Consider the following 6535-nt stretch of genomic DNA (forward strand, 5'->3'; position numbering starts at 1 on the left):
ATACATGTATAATAGAGTGAAATTTAACCTCTATCCCTCAACCTGCTTGAAGTTCAAATCACTGTAGGTCAAGAACCTAGATATTAGACCAGAGATTTTTTTGCTTAGTAGAATAAATTTTAGCCCAAAATTGTACACCACTTCAGCTTAGAAAATGATTCCTCAACAAGATTCTAAAGCAGAAGAAGTAATATCAATAATCAACAAATGGGATGGCATCAAAGTAAAATGTTCCATAGCAAAGAAAACAAGAATGTGAACAGAATGCCTACAGAATGGGAGATATCTTTGTCACCTGTGTTTCAGGTAGAGCATTAATATCTAGGATATATAAGGAACTCAAAAAACTTAACACACAAACACACACACAGAGAATGGCCTCGGACACCCAGGCAGTCCCTGACGTGTCGGGGAGGAGCCGGGCGCGGAGGTGCGTGAAGTGGAGCTCAGGGCTGCGGAGGGGAGCGGAGCTGAGCGGCTGGGCGGGCCTGGCCAGGCCAGCGGTGCAGAGACGTCGGTCGAGCGGCGGCGAACATGCGCTTTTGACATATTGGAGGCTTTCTTGATCAGGGATGTGAAGATTATACCAGATTTTTCAAGTTTAAAGGAGAAAACTGCTTATTGGAAGGAACTTTCCTTGAAGTATAACAAAGCTTCCAGGAAGCTCGTGATGAGCCTAGTTGAATTCCAAGAGGGAAGCAGAGAATTAGAAGCAGAGTTGGAGGCACAGTTAGTACAGGCTGAACAAAGAAACAGAGACCTGCAAGCTGATAACCAAAGACTGAAATATGAAGTGGAGGCGTTAAAGGAAAAACTAGAACATCAATATGCACAGAGCTACAAGTAGGTCTCAGTATTAGAAGATGATTTAAGTCAGATCCGGGCCATTTAAGAGCAGTTGCATAAATATGTGAGAGAGCTGGAACAGGCCAATGATGACCTGGAGCGAGCAAAGAGGGCAACAATAGTTTCACTGGAAGACTTTGAACAAAGGCTAAATCAGGCCATTGAACGAAATGCATTTTTAGAAAGTGAACTGGATGAAAAGGAATCTTTGCTGGTTTCTGTACAGAGGTTAAAGGATGAAGCAAGAGATTTAAGGCAAGAACTAGCAGTTCGGGAAAGACAACAGGAAGTGACCCGAAAGTCGGCTCCCAGTTCTCCCACGTTAGACTGTGAGAAGATGGATTCTGCTGTCCAGGCTTCACTTTCCTTGCCAGCCACTCCTGTTGGCAAAGGGACGGAAAACAGTTTTCCTTCACCGAAAGCTATACCAAATGGTTTTGGAACCAGTCCACTAACTCCTTCTGCTAGGATATCAGCACTAAACATCGTGGGGGATCTCTTACGGAAAGTGGGGGCTTTAGAATCCAAATAGCAGCTTGCAGGAATTTTGCAAAGGACTAAGCATCACGAAAATCCTATATTTCAGGGAATGTTAACTGTGGGGTGATGAATAGCAACGGCACAAAATTCTCTCGATCAGGGCACACGTCTTTCTTGACAAAGGGGCAGTGAACGGCTTTGACCCACCTACTCCTCCTTCTGGTCTGGGTTCTTCGCGCCCCTCGTCAGCTTCGGGTATGCTGCCTCTCAGTGTGTGAGTGCCCAGCTTCCAGGTGGGGGCTCCTGCCCTCCTCCAACAGCCCAGGACACCCACGCCTCACCCCTTGGTGCCTGGGCCCAGCCCTGTGCCCTTCCGTCTGCCTCCCCATGGCTGGCAGAGGGCAGGCTGCATGCAGTGGTGGCTGCTGGGCCCTGCCTAGCCCCAGGACTCTGCTCGATATCAATACTGGCTATTTTCTCTTCTTGCCGTAGTGCCGTTGGTTTCACATGATTGCACTTTTGTGGGTCACAAGGTGATACATACGTGTATTACTTGGTTACTGGATGCAGAAGTATCATTCATCACACCTGCCTCATAGCCCCCACTCTGCTGTACTGATAGGATTTAGTTGTGTTTAGGACATTGCAAATCTTCTAGAAGTTTTTCCCCAAATCAGGTTTACACGTGCCCTTCTTCTGAGCTCCCACTCATGCATCTTCAGTGCTCATGATCATGTGTCCCCCAACTCCATCCCCACAATTTGGACCTATATCTGGCAGAGTCAGGAAGGTCAGTGAATTAGGGAACATTGTCTGTACCTTCTGATTTTATGTAAGCAGTTACCATTCCATCGACTTGCCTCCCAAAGCAGCAAGATGCCCGTCAGAGTTGCAGGTGGCAGGAACCTCCAGGCCTGGGCACTCACAGGCTGAACCTGTGCTGCTGCCTCCTCCATGTGCCTCAGAGGTGGGTGGCAACCTTCTCGCCAGCTTTCTGGTCCTTCAGTAGTTAAATGACATCTTCAGAACATTTTTGTTTTCTCCTCTGAGGGTCCGTCCAATTGCATTGGGAAGGATTGAATGGCTGATTCCAGGGGCTGGCTGGTGCCAGATCCTGGTGGCAGACTGACCAAAACTGGTTGTCCCTGTGCATCCTTTGATTACTCTCATGCTGCATTTACTGTTTACATTTGTTTATTGTACATAGGTTTGTAAACATTATTGCCTAAGATATTTGTATATAACTTGGGCTTTGTAGCTTTTATTTATTCAGAACTCATATGGCATGTTAATGACTTATGATGGTGTCCTACTCTGGGGCAGCTGTATAGGATCATCATGTGGCTAAAAAAAAAAAAAAAAAATACTTCCCCCCAAAAAAAAAAAAAATCTTTTAATGTGGAAACAATAAATTTCACAAAAAAAAAAAACACACACACACACACATACAATAATCAAACCATTAAATGAACAAAGGAACTGAGCAGGCATGTCAAGGAAGAAATAAAAATTCTCAAAAAATATGAAAACATGTTCAATATCTCCAACATTTAAGGAAATGCAAATTAAAACTACAATAAGATTCCTTCCAACTCCAGTCAGAATGGCAATTTTTAAGAGTGCAAGTAATAATAAATGTTAATGAGAATGTAGGAGGAAATTTTCACTCATATATTGCTGGTGGTACTGAAAATTGGTACAACCAGTCTGAAAAAAAGCATGGAGATTCCTTAGAAACCTTGGAATGGAATGACCATTTGACTCAGTTATCCCACTTGTTAATATATATATAAAGGATTTAAGATCAGTAAAGTACAGTGATTCAGTCACATCAATTCTTATAGGAGCTCACTTCTCAAGAGTTTAGCTAAGGAACCATGCTAGGTGCCCCTCACCAGAAAAATGGATAAAGAAAATGTAGTATATATGCACAATTCAATATTACTCTGCCCTAAAGAAGAATGAAATTATGCCATTTGCCAGTAAATGGATAGAACTAGAGATTATCCTGCTAAATGAAATAAGCCAGGCTCACAGGACTCCCATAGCACAAGAAATAAAAGCTAGAATCAACCACTGGGATAGATTCAAACTAAAAAGCTTTCTCTTAGCAAAGGAAACTATCAGTAATGTGAAGAGAGAGCCTACAGAGTGGGAGAATATCTTTGCCACTCATACTTCAGATAGAGAGCTAATTTCCAGAATATATAAAGAACTCAAAAAAACTCTACACCAAGAATACAAACAATCCAATCAACAAATGGGCTAAGGAAATGAACAAACACTTCACAGAAGATGTACAAGTAATCAACAGATATATGAAAAAATGTTCAACATCTCTAGTAATAAGAGAAATGCAAATCAAAACTACATGAAGATTTTATCTCACCCCAATTAGAATGGCGATTATCAAGAACACAAGCAACAATAGGTGTTGGCGAGGATGTGGGGAAAAAGGTACACTCATACATTGCTGGTGGGGTTGCAAATTAGTGCAGCCACCCTGGAAAGCAGTATGGAGATTCCTCAGAAAACTTGGAATGGAACCACCATTTGACCCAGCTATCCCACTCCTTGGCCTATACCCAAAGGACTTAAAATCAGCATACTACAGAGATACAGCCACATCAATGTTCATAGCTGTTCAATTCACTATAGCCAGATGTGGAACCAACCTAGATGCCCTTCAGTTGATGAATGGATAAAGAAACTGTGGCATATATATACAATGGAATATTACTCCACCATGAAGAATGATAAAATCATGGCATTTGCAGGCAAATGGATGAAATTGGAGAATATCATGCTAAGTGAGATAAGCCAATCTCAAAAAACTAAAGGACGAATGATCTCGCTGATAAGCGGATGAGGACATATAAGAGGTGGTATGAGGGGTTAGCGTTAGGGTTAGGTTTAGGTTTAGGGTTAGGGATAAGGAGGGTGGTAAGAAAGGAGGAAGGAAGGACTGTATAGGGGAGAAAGAAGGGTGGGAGGGGTGGGGGAAGGAAAAAAAACATAATGAATCAAACAATATTGCCCTATATAAATTTTGATTTTCAATTAAAATTAAAAAAAAAAAGAAATTACTGCAAGGGTTAGATTTCTCATAAAAAAAAGAAGTAAAAATTCTGGAAAACTGGAAAACTCATGTAGCAATTAGTAAATCCAATGCATACGTCAATGTTGACAATGCTAATATTTCTGAAAGTGCAACAGAGATATTCTTAAGCAATCGAACTTAGATTATATGTGCATCTTTTGAGCTGTTAAAAAACTATAGATATGGATATAATGTGCAAAAAGAACATGTGTACTCTCATCAAATTACTATCGATCACAAAAATTAAGATTTGTTTTCTCATAATTAAGGAAATATCTAAAGTTAAAAGACCAAATTTTATGTGAACTGGGGAAAACATAACAGCTTAATATTTGTAAATTTTGTTTCTTTTGAAGTTTTGTCATCTGTACAATTACATTTTTATTTAGTTTTTAAATATAATGTACTAACTATATATACATAATTCTAAAGGCAAAACTCAAGGAAATTTTATATTCTTTACAAGTATTTCCTAAGATTATATTGACAGAGCTATAATTTTAAAGTATTTATATATGGAGTTTTACCAAAGAACTAAAATAAAAATTTATCAAGTAAATAATATTAAAAGTAATTTGCTTGTGAATGGATTTCATAATGAAAATATATGACTAATATTTGAAACTCATAGATAACAATGAAAGATTATGCAATTTGGGGAATGTCATACCTAGTCCATTTTTATTATATCAAATGAAAATTATAATGATCATTTGTTCAAAGAAATACTGTCAATAAACCTCACCATCTGATAAAAAATTTATACTAACCTAGAACAATAAACGGACTCAATACAATCCCAATCAGTGATAGTCTCCACAACACATTGACAGAAAAGTAGTTCTAAAATTTATTTTGACAAATAAGAGTCATAGAAAAGTCAAAGCAATTCTGAATTTAAGAAAAGTGATGCCGAAAGCGTCACAATAACAGATGTTCATTTATGTTGTAGAGTTTTATTATAAAAACAGCATTCTATTGGCACCAGAACAGACCGTAAGACCAGTGGAATATAAAGCACAGAAAAATCCACATAGATAGAGTGACCTGATTCAAAAAGAATGAAATGCAGATTTTTATCTCACTCCCTTTACTCTAGTATTTATCAAAATAATGTGAGAATCCACATATCAGACAGAACATTTGGGGGGAGAAGGGTAAAATAAAAGTTTATTGGATTACAGAAAGGAGGATTCAGGGAAAGGAGGTGGATGGGAATAGGAAAGACAATAGAATTAAACAAATATTTTTTCCTATGTTTCTATATGAATACACGACTTATGTAACTCCACATTATATGCAGCACAACAATTGGAAGTCATATTCCATGTGTTATATTTCATCAAACACACTCTACTGTCATGTATATTTTAAAAAGTTTTGAAACACAACAAAAGGAATAATGTGGGGAAAATGTCCACTTATGCAGTGTTGGTTGGACAGCAAATTAGTGTAACCCTTTGGAAAACTGTATGACTATCCGTTTCAAAACTTGGAAAGGGAGCAACATATGACCCAGTTGTCCTGCTCTTCAACATATATCCAAGGATCAAAAATCTGTCTACTATAGAGACACAGCCATATCAGCATTTATAGGAACACAATTCACAATAGCCAAATTACAGAACCAGCCCACATACCCATCAACAGACTGATAAAGATAATATGATGTACATACACAATTGAGTTTTACTGAGTCACACAGAAGAATAAAATGATGGCATTTGGTGGAAAATTGATGAAACCTGAGAACATGATTCTATGTGAAATAAGCAAGATTCAGGAAGCCAAGGGTCAAATATTTCCTCTCATATGTGAACACTAGATGAAATAATGGTAAAAGGGGGAATCCAATGAAAATAGTAGAGTCATCTGTGGAGTAGAGGAAGGGGTTATAAGGAAGAAGGAAGGAAAAAAATGGGATGAAGAGTAGAATAAAACAGACCAAACTCTCTTATGTACGCATATGAATAAAGAACAGTGAAATTAAATTTTACATATATCTATAATATGCTGATTTAAAAATCTATAAATAAGGTCTTCTCTGGGTAGCAGGAAGCAACTGCCCCAAGGCCCCTGCCACAGATGACCGGGAGGTGAATTCTATGG

At 38.7% G+C, this 6535-nt stretch overlaps 1 pseudogene across 1 annotated transcript; it reads left to right on the forward strand.

Annotated features, from left to right (window-relative positions):
- The first annotated feature begins 410 nt into the window (after positions 1-410).
- Positions 411-2743, forward strand: LOC306652779 (nuclear distribution protein nudE-like 1; annotated as a pseudogene). The gene has a single exon. The product of its transcript is annotated as a nuclear distribution protein nudE-like 1 (transcript).
- The last annotated feature ends 3792 nt before the right edge of the window (positions 2744-6535 follow it).

This window comes from Sciurus vulgaris (genome assembly GCF_902686455.1).
Source record: "Sciurus vulgaris genome assembly, contig: HiC_scaffold_579_arrow_ctg1, whole genome shotgun sequence".
Lineage (NCBI taxonomy): Eukaryota > Metazoa > Chordata > Mammalia > Rodentia > Sciuridae > Sciurus > Sciurus vulgaris.